This window comes from Myotis brandtii, unplaced genomic scaffold (genome assembly GCF_000412655.1).
Source record: "Myotis brandtii unplaced genomic scaffold, ASM41265v1 scaffold2076, whole genome shotgun sequence".
Lineage (NCBI taxonomy): Eukaryota > Metazoa > Chordata > Mammalia > Chiroptera > Vespertilionidae > Myotis > Myotis brandtii.
Window position 1 is genome coordinate 119,857 of NW_005357754.1, and position 16,870 is coordinate 136,726.

Consider the following 16,870-nt stretch of genomic DNA (forward strand, 5'->3'; position numbering starts at 1 on the left):
CTACCACTAGTAACAATATCATTCTGGGTCTCTACAGAATGCTCTGGGAGATGGAGAACTCTCCGTTCTGGTAAATGGAACTCAAATCTTCCCATTCTAGTGTGAGCTCTAGGAACCATTCCACTCATAATTCCCCAGTCACTTTTAGCCTCATGGAGTTTTGCCCTAAACATATCTCAGTATTTACTAGTAGCTAAGATTCAAGGGACTTCCATGCATATTTTTGGAGCTCTGTTTCTGCATAGGTCTCTTCCCTCTGGGACTTTATCCTGCAACTTCCAGCTCAGGAAGTCTCCCTGAGCCCTGATTTCAGACTCAACAACTCAGCAAGACTTCCAGGATTTACTTGGCACCTCCTTTCCTTGCTTTAGAGTCAACAATGTGCCGTCAGTAATGAAGTTTGGAATCCCAAGGCGTCCTTGGCTTGTTTCACGACTCTCAGGAATCACAGCTCTATGCTGCCTATTGTTCAACGTCTGAAGACAGTTTTTGTATCTATTTTGTTCAGTTTTACCAGCTGTTTACTGTGGGAATGAAAATCCAGTCTCTCTTACCCCATCATGGCTAAAAGCAGAAATCTGTCGCTATCATTTTCAAATGCATTTCTGTGATTGCTGCATTTTTTATATGTTTGATAGCTATGTGGATAGCCTCCTTTAAAAAGTACCAGTTCAAGGTCAAACAGGGGATAATAGGTGATGGAAAATATTAAATTAAATTAACTTTTTTTTAAAGTACCAGTTCAAGCATCTTGGCCATTGTTAAGGGTTGTCTATCTTTTCCTTATTGGTTGTGGGTTTTCTTTTATAGCTAACTAGAGGCCCCGTGCATGGGTGGGGTCGGGGTGGGGGGTTGCCAGAACACACTTGCTGACCCAGGATCCGGATCCATCCTGCTGATGTTCCCGCCGGTTGTCGTGAGCCACCTGGTGGCTGCTTTATATCCTTTCTTCCTTTGTGGAGCACCTAGGAAGGGGAAGCGGCCACGGCGCCCAAGGCCGACTTCCAGGAGGGTGGCAGTGTCAGGATCATGCCGGTGGCGCTGGTCCATCGGTGCCTGGGCCATTCTTTGGAGATTGGACCTGCAGGGCTACTGAGGGAGTGAGTGGCTGCCAGTCAAGTCTGTCAGCTGAGCAGCGCTCCCACTGTGGGAGCGCAATGACCACCAGGGGATAGCTCCTGCATTGAGCGTCTGTCCCCTGGTGGTCAGTGAGTGTCATAGTGACTGGTCAACGGGTCATTCTGGTAGTTTGGTCTTAATGGTCACTTAGGCATATATATATAAGGTGATTCTAAATCACCTCTATGTGATGTATGTGTTTTCTCCAACTCTCTGAATTACCTTTTCATTCAAATTTTTACATTTACATTGAATTTATTGGGGTGGCATTTGTTAATAAAATTATATAGGTTTCAAGTATACAATTCTATAATGTGTCATCTGTATATTGTATTGTGTGTTCAGCACCCAAAGTCAAATCTTCTATCACAGTTTATCACCCCTTAACCTTCTTCTACCTCCCTCAACCCCCTTTCCCTTTGATAATCACCATACTGTTTTCTGTGTCTATAAATTTGGGTGTTTTTTTGTTTAATCACTTTACCTTTTTCACCCAGCCTCCCATTACCCTCCTCTCTGACCTCTGTCAGTCTGTTCCATGTTTTCATGCCTCTGTTTCTATTTTGTTCATCAGTTTATTTTATTCACTGGATTCCATATAAGTGAAATCATATAGTATTTGTCTTTCTCTGAATGGATTATTTCACTTAGCAGAATACCCTCAGAGTCTCTCCATGCTGTCACAAAATGTAATATTTCCTTCTTTTTTTAACAGCTGAGTAATGTTCCATTGAATAATGTATCACAGCTGTTTTACCCACTTATCTACTGATGGACACTTAAACTTTTGATGAGTACAAGTTCTTAATTATAATGTAATCCCAATCATGCATTTCTCTGATTATTAATACTTTGATGTTCTATTTTGGAAATTATTTCCTATTCTCAGGCCGTTAAAATATTCTCTTATGCTGTATTCTAGGAGTTTTATTGTCTTACTTTCAATACATTTAGATCTATAATCCAATTGCAAATAATTTTTTCTCCCATATATTCAGCTAAATCAATATCAGTTGAAAAAACTATTCTAGCCAATAGTTTTGTATTGTAGCATTAGTTGTAAATCAACTATTATCCTATTTCTGGCATTCTTTTATGTTCCATTGATCTTTTTTTAAATCTTTGCACCAATATCACACAATATTAATTACTGTAATATAATGTCTTGGTAACTAATAGAAAGAGTTCTTTTACATTTTTGTTTCTCTTGAATAGTCTTAACCATTTGTGGCCTTTAAATTTCCATATAAATTTTAGAATTAACTTTTTAAGTCACATACACACACACACACACACACACACACACACACACATACACAAACACACCAAAAAGAAAAGAAAAGAATTTGCAAGAATTTTGTTTGGACTTGCATTGAATCTGTAGTTAATTTGAGGATATTTTACATCTTTATAATAGTAGTCTTCCAACTCATCAGTAAGATTTTTTCTTTTCATATATCTTTAATTTTTCTTTTATCTTTTTAATTATAGACACTTTTTTTTTTACAGTGGTCAGATGCTGACCACCAGGTGCACTGGCTCTTGGATGTCCAGGGAGATGTAAAGTCAGCCACTGCCTGGGGCCACCCAGCAGGAGCTACAGAAGGATCTGCAGATGGCTGCTACTTGCTATTTGTATTGGACTTGGAAGTGCCCAAGTGAGGCCCAGCTGTGAAGCAAGGCAGGCTGGTGTTAGTACGGTGTGGGGCCTTTTATTGATAGGTTTGCGGCTCCCTAACCCAGCTGCAGCTTGCTTAGGAGATTTCAGCTAAGTCTGAAGCCTGAACCAGGTTGGGGCCTTTTATTGATAGGTTTGGGGCTCCCTAACCCAGCTGCAGCTTGCTTAGGAGATTTCAGCTAAGTCTGAAGCCTGAACCAGGTCGGGTCATTTATATGGAAAAACTGCTGCACACAGGTTGTGTGAGGCTGCAAATTGAAAGGGGCGGGGCCTCAAAGATTCACCAGGGAAGAGCAAACAGAAATGAATGCTAGTTAGCCCTGTGACTGGGAAGGTCCCAAGACAGGAACAATCACTCCTGGGAGCACCTCAGCCTGGGAGAAAGCCACCCCTGAGTTCCTGCCCTGATGCTAGACAATCCAGTTTCTCCACATAAGTGTCTGTGTTCCCCAGAGCCTTGCCCTGGTGCTGGAGCTCAGAGGAAGTTCAGTTCCTGTGCTGGCCCTTTAAGAGGATCAGCTGGTCTCCAGCAGCCTCCGTGTCACTGAACCCCAAGCCCTGCTGGTTTTTATAGCCTATAGTTACACAGAGACTTCTTTTCCCAGCTCTGGGAGCCTGGGCTGGGGGTCTGGTGTGGGGCTGTGACACCTTGCTCCTCCGGGCAGCCTCCACAGAGACTATCACCCTCTCCATTAAAAAAGCAGCACACATGGGTGCTGGTCTAGCCCTTTCTGCGCCTCTGCTCCTCCTACCAGCCTCAATGTGCTTTCTTCTTTACTTCTCTAGTTGTAGGACTTCCATTCAGTTAGATTTCAGGCAGTTCTGGATGACGGTTGTTCTGATTTAGTTGTAATTTTGATGTGGTTGTGTTCACCTACATCACCATCTTGGTTCCTTCTCCTTTAATTTTTCTAGTAAGGTTTTATAGTTTCTCTTGTTGAGGTCTTACACTTTTATTATCTTTACCCTAGTAAGTTAATAAATGTTGACATTATTGTAAATGATATCTTTTTAAAATTCATTTTTTTGTTTTTAAAATAAAATTTACATACTGATTTTATATACTGCAACTTTGATAAGTTCATCTGTTATTTGAATAATTTGCATACAGATTATTTTTAATTTTCTACATTTACAACCAGGTCATCTGCAAACACAGAGTTTTATTTCTTCTTTGGCAACTGCAATTGCCATGTGTAGCATTTTATTTCTTTCTGTTTTCTTGCATTGGCTAGGAGCTCTGAATAAAAGTTGCAGTGGCAATCATCATTATCTTGTTATTAAATGCAGAGGGAAAGCTGTCAACATTTCAGTCATATGTACAGTATCCTATATAATAAAAGGCTAATATGCAAATCAACTGAACGGTGGAACGACCGGTCACTATGACACACACTGACCACCAGGGGGCAGACGCTCAATGCAGGAGTTGCCCCCTGGTGGTCAGTGTGCTACCACAGGGGCAGCGCCGCTCAGCCAGAAGCCAGGTTTACAGCTGACGAGAACAGCGGCAGTAGCGGGAGCCTCTCCCACCTTCGTGGCAGCGCTAAGGATATCCAAGGATGTCTAACTGATGGCTTAGGCCCACTCCCCGCTGTCAGTTGGACATCCCCCAAGGGCTCCTGGACTGTGAGAGGGTGCAGGCCAGGCTGAGGGTATACCCCCTCCCCCTGAGTGCATGACTTTTGTGTACCGGGCCTCTAGTGTTAGGTATAACAAAAATTGAGGCCATGTAAGAGAAAGATGGCAAAATATTTACTTAGCTGATTGAGAATTTAAGTTCAATGAAGGTACAGCAAATTATAATGAATACATATGTATATATTTATGGTGATTGCATGAGTGTCCTGTGACCTAAAATTTGTTTCTTAGTGATGTCATGGAAACAGATTTTCTAAAAGATCTGAGGATAAAGCAAATCCCAGAAAGTATAGAGTAGCCTATTAGTCTCATGAGTATCAATTAGAACATTACACCAACAGATGGAAATTCAGCACTTTAATTAAGTGCAGGTTGATGAAGAGAGTATCCAGTTTATTGATCTGCACCATTTCCTCTTCCCCATCATGAAAATTTTATTAAAAATGTCCATTTCTAATATTTTCCTGAGACAGCACATAAGAATGGTGTTCACTTTGAAAGTGTGCCTAAACTTTTTATTCTATCTGACAAATGAATTTTAACCTTGGCTGGTATAGGTTTATTGGATTATAAGGCTATTTTCTCAATTTTACCAATATAAATGTTATTCTAGCACCTTAATAATTCTAGTGTTGCTGATGAGAAATCAGATGATTCTTATACTCTCTTTCCATCACACATAGACTATTGGTTTTGACTAGAAGCCTTTAAAATTATACCTTTATCTTTGAAATTGAAGAATTTTACCAAGGTATGTCTGGCACTCAGTCAGCCCTTTCAATCTATAATCTTGGGTCTTTCTTCAGTTCAGGAAGTATTAATTTATTATTTCATCTGTTCCTTTATACCTTTTTGGGTCTCCCAGGATTCTCTTTTTCATCATAAAAATTGCTTTTTATTTAATTTATTGGGATGACACTGCTTAACAAAATTATAAGGTTTCAGGTGCACAATTCCACAACACATCTTTTGTACACTGGATTGTGCATTCACCACCCCAAGTCAAGTCTCCATTCATCACCATTTGTCCCCCCCACCATACCCTACTTCACTTCTCCTATCCTTCCCACCTGGCAGTCACCACACTGTTGTCCATGTCCATCCTAGTATTCTCTTGTTTGATCAACTAGATCTAACCTCAAAATTTATTTTCCTTTGTGTTTCTGTTCTGAGTGTCTTACCTTTTTTTGAGAGCTTTCTTCCACTCAATTTCCCAAATTATTAATTCATTATTCAGTAATATCCATTATCATTTTCAATTTTTTGATTGAATTTTTATATTTTTAAATTTATTTATTTATTTTAGGGTCACAGAAAAATTGAGTGGACAGTACAGAGTGTCAGTATATCTTCTGCTTCTACCCTTGCATAGCTTCCCCCCATCGACATTCTGCACCAGAGTGGTACATGTGTTACAATCAACTAACCTACATTGACTTATCAATAGCTCCAAAAGCCCATAGTTTTGCATTAAGGTTCACTCTTGGTGGTGCACATTCTATGGGTTTTGGTAAATGTATAACTGTATTCACCATTACAGTACAGTATCACACAAAATAGTTTTGTTGCCCTAGAAAAACTCTGTGCTTTACCTATTCATCCCTCCCTCCCTCAACCTCTGATAACCACTGATATTTTTAATGTCTCCAAAGTTTGCCTTTACAGAATATCATATACTTGAAATCATATAGTGTGGAGTCTTTTCAAATTGACTTCTTCTATACAGTAATATGCACTTACATGTCCCCTTGTCTTGTCATAAGTTGATAGCTCTTTTTTCTAGTTTTATTTACATAAAATTGATGTACAGCACATATATCTTTAAGGTTTGAAGCATAAATGATTTGATTTGCATATATTGTGAAGTGGTTACCTTAGTAAGTTTAGTTCACAATCATCATATCAAAAGATACAAAAAGAAAAATGTTTTTCCTGCAATAGGAACTCTTGGGATCTACTTTGAAACAACTTTCAAATGCCATACAGCAGTATTAACTATAGTCATCATGTACATTACATCCCCAGTACTCATTTATTTTCTAACTGGAAGTTTGTAACTTTTGACCACCTTCATTCAATTCCCCCACCCCCTAACCACAAATCTAATCTCTTTCTCTATGAGACTGGGGTTTTTAGATTCCACATATAGAGATTATATAGTATTTGTCTTTGTCTGACGTATTTCACTTAGCATAATGCCCTCAATGTCCAACCATGTTGTCACAAATGGCAAGATTTCCTTTTTAATGGTTGAATAATATTTCTGTGTGTGTGTGTGTGTGTGTGTGTGTGTGTGTGTGTGTATCAATTTTTCTTTATCCATTCAGCCATTGAGGGACATATAGGTTGTTTCCATCTGTTGGCTGTTAACAGATAATGTTGGTATGAACTTGGGGGTGCAGATACATTGTCATTTTCATTTCCTTTGGATATATCCCCAGTAGAATTTCTGAATCATATGGCAGTTCTATTCTTAATATTTTGAGACTTAGTAAAATGTATGTTTTTCCCATTTATTCTAGGCTTTCCAGTTTGTTGGTGCATAGTCATTCATAGGGGCTTCTTTTTTTATTATTATTAAATCTTTATTGTTCAGATTACATGTGTTCCTCTTTTTTTTTTTCCCCCATAACTCCCCTCCTCCCAGTTCCCGCTCCACCCTCCGCCCTCACTCCCCACCCACTGTCCTCATCCATAGGTGCACGATTTTTGTCCAGTCTCTTCCCGCATCTCCCATTTCCCTTTCCCCCCCAAGAATAGTCAGTCCATTCCCTTTCTATGTCCCTGATTCATTATAATCACCAGTTCATTCTGTACATCAGATTATTTATTCACTTGATTCTTAGATTCACTTGTTGATAGATGCATGTTTGTTGTTCACAATTTGTATCTTTACCTTTTTCTTCTTCCTCCTCTTAAAGGATACCTTTCAGCATTTCATATAATACTGGTTTAGTGGTGATGAACTCCTTTAGCTTTTCCTTATCTGTGAAGCTCTTTATCTGACCTTCAATTCTGAATGATAGCTTTGCTGGATAAAGTAATCTTGGTTGTAGGTTCTTGCTATTCATCACTTTGAATATTTCTTGCCACTCCCTTCTGGCCTGCAAAGTTTCTGTTGAGAAATCAGCTGACAGTCGTATGGGTATTCCCTTGTAGGTAATTGAGTCTCTTTCTCTTGCTGCTTTTAAGATTCTCTCTTTGTCTTTTGCTCTTGGCATTTTAATTATGATGTGTCTTGGTGTGGTCCTCTTTGGATTCCTTTTGTTTGGGGTTCTCTGCGCTTCTTGGACCTGTAAGTCCATTTCTTTCACCAGGTGGGGGAAGTTTTCTGCCATTATTTCTTCAAATAGGTTTTCAATATCTTGCTGTCTCTCATCTTCTGGCACCCCAATTATTCTGATGTTTGTACGCTTGAAGCTGTCCCAGAGGCTCCTTACACTATCTTCATATTTTCGGATTCTTTTTTCATTTTGCTTTTCCGGTTGGGTGTTTTTTGCTTCTTCGCATTTCAAATCTTTGACTTGATTCTTGCGCTCCTCTGGTCTGCTATTGGGTGTCTGTATAATATTCTTTATTTCAGTCCGTGTATGCTTAATTTCTAGTTGGTTCTTTATCATAGCATCGAGGGTCTCATTAGTTTTCGTGACTCTCTCCTCAAGTTTATTGACAGCTTCTAGCACATTTTTGCAAGCCCTCAAAATTGCGATTTTTAGCTCTATATCCTCCATTTCTGTCATGTTTTTTTGTCTCCGCATTTTTTATGCTTTCTTGGTGCACCCCCTAGTGGTCTTTGTGCGCAGTCTTGTTCTAGTTGAGCCTTGATTGTTGTAGTTAATACTAGAGGGATTTGACCACCAGGCCGACTGGCTGTGTGAATCAGCTGTGTCTGCCGCGGAAAACTTCTGTCCTCTGGGGAGGTGCTAATCTAGCCTTTGCCTGAGGCGATCCGGCAAATGGCTCTGCGCAGGGCTTGGGCGGGGCGGGATCAACAGGGCAGGCGGAGGGAGCAGTTATGGCTGCTCTCAGTCCCGTTCCCAGAGGCTCTGCTTCTCAGAACCCCAGGAACCGCTGCAAACCTCGGAGAGAAAGCTGCCTTCCAACTGATGCCAGACACTCCCGCTTCTCCCGTTTGAGTCCGAGTCCCCAGCGATTCGCCCGTATCTGGAGCTCAGAGTCTGAGACTCCCCCCTGACCGAAAACGACAACCGCGCTCTCAGCCACCAGCCCGCTTTGCGCGCGCACCTCCGCACCTGAGTATTTTCCACACTGCGCCTCCTCTGAGCCTCGGTGTGCTGTTATTTTTCCTTCTAGTTGAAGAGTCTCTCCTCAGCCAGCCTTCCTGTGGTTCTGGGTGATGTCCGTTCCGTCTTTTAGTTGTATTTTTGAAGTGGTTGTTTGCGGCAGCAGTCTCCGGTGTTTACCTATGCCGCCATCTTGGTTTCTTCCCCTCATAGGGGCTTCTTATGATCCTTTGTATTTCTGTGGTATTAGATGTAATGTTTCCTCTTTCATTTATAATTTTGTTGATTTGCATCCTCTTTCTTTTTTACTTGGTTAATCTAGCTAAAGATTTGTAGATTTTCAAAGAATCAACTCTTAGTTTGTTAATCTTTTCTATTATTTTCCTGTTTTCTATTCAAATTTAGTTCTGTTCTAATATTTATTATTTTCTTTCTTCTGCTAACTCTGAGCTCAGTTTGTTCTTTTTATTATTGAGAATTGAAATCATATCTCATATTCTTTTAGTGCTGTGTAATATTCCATTGTCTGGATGTACCAGTTTATTTATCCATTCACCTCTGAAGGACACCTTGGTTGTTTCCAAGTTTGGGCAACTATGAATAACGCTGTTATAAACATCCACGTGCAGGTTTTGTGTGGACATGTTTTTAACTCCTTTAGGTAAATACCAAGGAGCATCATTGCTGGATCACATGGTAAGAGTATGTTTTGTTTTGTAAGAAACTAACAATCTCTCTTCCAAAGTTGCTGTACCATTTACATTTCTACCAGCAATGAATGAGAGTTCCTGTTGCTCTACATCATTGCACTTGATGTCAGAGTTTTGGGCTACGCTAAAAAGTATTAGTGATATTTTATTGTTGTTTTAATTGACATTTCCCTGATGATATTTGATGTGGAGTATCTATTCATATGTTTATTTGCGATTTATTTATCTTCTTTGGTGAGGTGTCGAGATTTTTTTGTCCGTTTTTAATTGGGTTGTTCCTTTTCTTATTGTTGTTTAAAAAATTGTTTGTATATTTTTAGTAGCAGGTCCTTATCAGATTTGTCTTTTCCCATTATGTAGTTTCTCTTCTCATTCATTTTCTTGGTGTTTTTCACAAAACAAAAGTGTTTTTTTTAATTTTAATAAAGTTCAGTTTACCAATTATTTCTTTCATGAATCATGTCTTTGGTGTGTTATATCTAAAATGTCATCACCAAACTTATGCTAAATTCAAAATTTTTTTGTTAGATTTATTTTGACTCCCTTTTTTAAAAAAAAAAAATCTTACCTAAGATTTTCATCAGTTCTACTTTAGTAGAAAACATATTTTAGACACTCGACTTGGTTTTCCTCCATCTGGTTTTTGAGTGAAATATCTTTCTTTCTTTGCTTGTTCAGGATAAATTGCCTTATGTCATCAGATTAACTATTAAACTCAAGGATTTCTCAATCATTGACAATCACTAGCCATGAAATTCTTGTCAGCGCTGGCTCATATTTGCTATTTGTGTACAAAGTGGAAAATCCTTGTTCTTATACTGAGACACGATAAGAAAGGATCCTTGCTTCTGGGTCTCCCCCAACCAGTTTTTTCCTAACTGTAAGAAGTGAGAGAAATTTGGCCCAGCAAGATAGGCAGGAACAAGAATACTCTCCCAGGAATGCAAATGAATAGAAAAGAATAGCCTTTCCCAAGGGGCTTCACAGTTTTCACATGCTGAGCTCCCTTAAAGAAACAGGAAATCTGGTGATTTCCCCAGGGTTCAAGAGGAAAGAAGTCCTCACCTCTAGAACCAATACCTCAAGTCTACCAGAGCCTCACGGAGAATGGTGTTCCTACCGTTTCTCCCTAAAGATCTCCCTAGAACCACCAGCTGCAGAGGAAAGGACAGGGAGTCATGAAGCACTTGCTGCTTGTCACTGTCCTTTATACTCAAATATAATAAACATTTGCTAAAAGTGCTGGAGAGAAACAGAACAGAGCCCACTAACCACAATCCAGCACATCTAGTCCCTTCGTCCTCTGGATATCAGGCCTAGGGAATAGTAACCCACACCCAGACTACCAAGCAATTGAGAGTGGCTCCCCTATACATTCTACATTTCATTTTTCTAGCTGAACAAATAGGTAATTGGCAGTCTTGAATTTTCCTCAGAGCTCCTGTTCCTCAGATAAGAGCTCCTGTACCTTCCTTCCCTTAGGTAAGAAGCAGGCTCAGCAAGTAGGGGGGAATAGACTTCCTTTTGGATAAAGTAGTGTTTTGAATAATGGGCAATCAAGAGAGTGAGACATAGGAACCGGAGGCCTGTGGCAGTCTGAGGACCCACATAAAATATCCATAAGCAAGTGACATGATATGATGTTGTGGAAAGAACTGGATTTAAAATTGAGGAACGTGTTTCTTGTCTGACTTTTTACTCTTCTTAGATTAATTATTTAGGAATGTCAGCTAAGCTCTCTGAGCCTTAATTTTCTACTCTTTAAAATCTTTAAGATTTAAAACAAAGGTGTCACACAGTGCAAAATAAAGATGATGTATCATAGAATCATACCCTTGAACCCTATATAATTTCATTAACCAATGTCACCCCAATAAATTTAATTTAAAAAATAAGGACATCTGTAATAGTGTCAACAATAAATTTAAATTTTTAAAAAAGGTGGCTTGTATTAGAAAATAATCAATGCTTATACTCTACAATTCTACCTCTTTATACTTTATTACTTTTCTCAGAAAATAGGATTTTTAAAAAATAATAGGATTCCCTTTGTAAATAGAAGATATCATCATCTGTGCATGGAACAAAGTGTAGAAGGTTTGGTCTTTAATAAACAAGAAAAGAGTGAAATTGCTCATCAATCAGGGGGTATTGTGGCAACCTGGAGCCAATATGGCTGAGTGGGAGCAGAGGAAGCGGATGGGCAGAGCCCATGCAAGGAAAGGTGTATACTCTCATTCACAAAGGAAGCTCTTTCTCAGTGACAAACAGGTCTGACATGGGCGACTAAATAATAACAAAACCAAAAAGGGAAGATAAACAAGCAGCAGCCTCCCCAGAGCATAAGCACCCTGGGCAAACAAAGGAGATTATTCCTCAGTATTACTACAGAGACAAGGTGTAAGAGTAAACACAATGTGCAATGCAAGCATTAAACTTCTTGATTTGGTTCTCCACTGGAGTATGATAGCCCCTTCTTACACAAGTTCACAGTGGTGAACCAGTAAGCAGACACAGAAAATGTACAGTACCATCAGCATCCTGCTATGAAAAAAAGAGTACATACATACATCACATACATCTCACACACGAGTACATACATACATCCTCACATACAATATCTATATAATAAAAGACAAACATGCAAATTGACCGTACCTTCGCTACACCTTAAGACACGCCCACCAGCCAATCTGAGTGACTATATGCAAATTAAACCAACCAAGATGGCGACCGACAGCCACGGAGCTGGAGCAAGCAGGAGGCTTGGTTGCCCCAATGATGGAGGAAGCCAAGCTTCCCAGCTGCAGCAGCTGGCTCTGAGCTCCACACAAAGCAACAAAGTTTCAATTATAGAAGGTAAATAAACCCCAGATACCTGCTTTCAGCCTGCTCCCTGCTGGCAAGTGGACATCCCCCGAGGGCTCCCGGGCTGCCAGAGGGATGTCTGACTGCCAGCTTAGGCCCAGTCCCCTGGGGAGCGGGCCTAAGCCAGCAGGTGGTCATCCCCCAAGGGGTCCCAGACTGCGAGAGGGCACAGGCCGGGCTGAGGGACCCCCCCCTGAGTGCACAAATTTTTGTGCACCGGGCCTCTAGTCTATATAATAAAAGCCTCAGTGACCATTATGGCAGAACAACCAGAATGACCGGTTGCTATGATGTGCACTGACCACCAGGGGGAAGATGTTCAACACAGGAGCTGCCCCCTAGTGGTCACTGCGCTCCCACAGGGGGAGCACTGCTCAGCCAGAAGCCGGGCTCACGGCAGGCGAGCACAGCAGCGGTGGCAGGAGCCTCTCCCACCTCCACAGCAGCACTAAGGAACAGCGAGCCGAGTGAGTGGTAAGGAGCAGCAAGCAGTCAGGTGGTAAAGAGTGAGGGGTCCTGGACTGCTAGAGGGTGCAGGCGGGACTGAGGGACCCCCACCCCCCAATGCATGAATTTCATGCACCAGGCCCCTAGTATCATTATAATATGTAAAACTTAAGTAAATTCTAGCTTTTTTACAAGAGTGCAGGAGAGAAGGAAAATAGTAAAAGCTAAAAGAAAATTCATTGAAGATGGAGTTAAAAATAATAGAACTAAGAAAGTCTGTGGTGGCTCAGATAAAGGATTTGTTGTTATTAATCAACAGGGAATTGATCCATTTTCCTTAAATGCTCTTGCAAGAGGAGTCGTGGTAACTGTACACAGAGCTAAACAGAGAAATATGGAAAGGCTGACTCTTGCTTGCAGTGGGGTAGCTCTAGATTCTTTTGATGACTTAAGTCCTGAATGGCTGGGACATGCAGGGCTTGTCTATGAGCATACATTGGGAAAAGGGAAGTTCACCTTTATTGAGAAACAGTCCTCAGTCTGTCACATTAATGGTCAAAGGGCCAAATGCGCACACTCACTGAAATGAAAGGTGTAATACAAGAGGCTTGAGGGCTGTTGAAAACACTATTGATGGATGTGCACTTCCAGGTGCTGGTACAGTGGAAGTGGCCATGGCAGAAGCCCTGATTAAGTATTAGCCCATTGTAAAGAGCAGGGCTCGCCCTAGCCAGTTTAGGTCCTGGGTTTGATTCTGGTCAAGGGAACATACCTCTCACATTGATGTTTCTCTCTCTCTCTCCCCCTCCTTTCCACTGTGTCTAAAAATCAATGGGAAAATATCATCGGATAAGGATTAACAAAAAAATTATAGATAGATGATGATAGATAGATAGATAGATAGATAGATAGATAGATAGATAGATAGATATAGATGATAAATAGATAGATGATAGATAGCCCAACTTGGAGTTCAAGCATTTGCTGGTTCTCACTTGCTCATTATTCCCAAGGTTCTAGCTCAGAATTCTGGTTTTGACCTTCAGAGAACACTAGTTAAAGTTCAAGCAGAAATTCAGAATCAGGTCAACTTGTGGGGGTGGACTTGAACACAGGTGAGCCGGTGGTAGCGGCAGAAGTAGGCATTGGGGTAATATTCTGTAAAGAAACAGCTTCTTCACCCCTGCACTGTGATTGCCACCAACATTCTCCTGGTCAATGAGATCATGCGAGCTGGAGTGTCTTCTCTAAGAGGTTGATTGAAGCTCCCCCTGTGTTACCTGGATAATGAAGACTCCTGAGTGAGCCTGAGAATACCGCTATGAACTTTTGTCTGAGCTTCAAATGATTTTCAAGGAAATTTTCGTTTCCCATATGAAGAAAGGCAGGAACACTGGCACCTATTCAAATTCCAGAGTCTGAAATTATAATTACAGTGCTTCTCACTGCACTCAGTGTACACATTAGAGCTGGCCCTTTTCACCCAGCGCACAGGACGTTCTGCTGTAGCTTCAGGTATAAAAATACATGTTAGAAAAGCATGCTCTCTACCTTATTAAACATTCCTTGAAAACATATACAGTGCCTTGATAAACTAGCACTTTTTCATTTCTGCAATTTTAATAAAACTTTATGTCTTTGAATTTTCCTAATTAGAAATTAGCAATAATTTTGATAGACTAGGAAACTCTACTTTTGCATTTTCTACAGAGAAAGGATTTTGGAAACAGGGCTTATTTTAAAGTATAATTTTCCAACATATATTCAACAAATATTAATGAATATCTACTATATACAAGATACACTGACACCAAGTTGTTAACATTGTCATGCCTTTAAGAAACTCAGAAGTAATTTGAAGAAAAATATACACATAACTAAAATTAAAGTAATCAACTAATAATTTAACTTATATTTCTTTATTAAATCAAATAACCTATGGAGAACAATTGGATTACATTATATTATTAAACAGACTTTATTCATCATGTATATTAAAAATAAATAGACTCTCCCTTTTCTTTACAAAACATATGTAGCATTCAACCATCACATAATTCAAAGAAATGAATTCTCTACAAATTAAGAATCCAAATTATTTACTACTACAATAATGATGCAAGATATAATGCCAATAGCTCCATGGTGACAATTTGAAATGAGTTCAAGTCTGAAGGAAACCACCAAATACCCCAAATTAAGGATTTTATAACCAAAATTAAGATTCTCATAAGTATATATATGAGCCCACAACCCTATTGGGAATCAAACCCTGACCTCCTGGTTCATAGGTTGATGCTCAACCACTGAGCCACACTGGCTGGGCAATGTTCTCATAAATATTAACCATGGTCTCTAGTTATTCCACCACGCTTGACTCAATATACTAGGATTATGTGGTGTTAATGACAATCTCACATCAAATGTCCTACGTAAATGAGTGGGGACTGTCCCATAACCAATAAAATCTGTTAGTTTTTCTTTTTTTGATAGCATAACAAAAAATAAAAAGCAAGAGACGTTGTCCTTGCCTGCCCAGTGTGGCTCAGTGGTTGAATGTTGACCCATGAACCAGGAGGTCACAGTTTGCTCTCCAGCCAGGATTGTGGGCTCAATTCGCAGTAGGGAGCATGCAGGAGGCAACTGGATCAATAATTCTCTCTCATCATTTATGTTTCTCTTTCTCTCCCTCTCCTTCCCTCTCTAAAATCAATAAAAATATATATTTTAAAAGGAAAAAAAAGAAGCTGCCCTTAAATCTTTTCTGAAATGGGAATAGTATGCATGCTTACATATACACAAGCATCCTGCTTATGCACACATATAGTGTATATACAGGAAGGGGCAAAAGTAGGTATACAGTTGTGAGTATGCAAAACAGAGTTAATAGAGCTATTGTAATAATCATAACCTGCATGTCTTTTTCCATACAAACAACTATAAACCTACTTTTTGCCCTACCCTATACATAAAATCATACATGGTTTTTAAGTCATAGGAATAAAACCTCTTATGATTACTTATACTACCTTTTCAACAACAAATGTTCTGTCTTTGTAGGGTGAGGATAGGGGTTATGTGAGTAGGTAGTGAGAATATAAGAAACAAAATAAGATAAAGCAGACAAAAATGGAAATGGAAGTACAATATAGTGTAGTGTTTGAACATCTCAGGGGCTGGATTCAAACCCTAGTTTACTATTAAAGAGAAGTATGGGCTTGAATAAATCATAGACAAGAAGAAACATAATTTCTTACTCAAGGCAAACCTCAGGCATTTCTTTATTTTGGTAGGCATTTGGGAAAGGGGGGAAGCCGTGCAAAAAACTATTAGAAAATCTTTACTTATTTAACATAACTAGTTTCTTTGTCCATGATAGGGACAGAAGTTAGTATTAATAACTAGATATTATCAAAATCTTGCTGTTCCTGTATCTAATTCCCTGTTTTCTCTTGCCCAATAGCTAGCATATCACTTGCTTACTAACAATTGGCAGAAGCATATAAGTACAGTCATTAACAAAATCTATTTTTCTACCACCCATATTTGGTTTAGATGTTCTGATGTGGGCTGCCTAACAAATAGAGAAAAGGTTAAAATATGATTAGAACGTGAATGCAGCAAGATTCGTTATGTTCTAATGCCTTAAGCCAACACATTAGACTGTTCTTCAATCACGACAGGAACCACAAGCTGATTAAATCCACTTAAGCTGACTTTTCCCATGCAATATTATCAGCTCATTTTCTGATGTTCCCCACTGAAAAAATAGAAAGAGAAGCCTTGTTCTTAATTAAAAACATCAACAAAGAAAACCATTTGGTACTTTTGTGGCAGAACTTTCTAAACAAAAATAGAAGTGTGCTGAGCCAGCTCAGCCAAGGGTTCCGCAAGCCTGAGGATGAAGAAATGACAGACGGGGAGAATAAGCTGGGTCTAGATGGATCTTCCTGTGCCTGGCTGAGGCCACAGAGAGAGATCCAGAGGCAAACTGAGCCTTTATTTTATAGTCAGAGGTAAACAATGTAGTGGTCACCATAGTTACAATGTTCTTGTGAGTTTCACTTGTTTTGGCAGCACTTGCTGCACCTCCCACAGCCCATTAGCTACCCAGATAAGATCTAGGGAGGTCATAAGGTCAAGCCTCATTATGCTAAGAGGGC

General features: G+C 39.7%; 1 pseudogene; it reads left to right on the forward strand.

Annotated features, from left to right (window-relative positions):
- Positions 1 to 12,837: 12,837 nt before the first annotated feature.
- Positions 12,838 to 13,966, forward strand: LOC102244918 (annotated as a pseudogene).
- Positions 13,967 to 16,870: the final 2,904 nt, after the last annotated feature.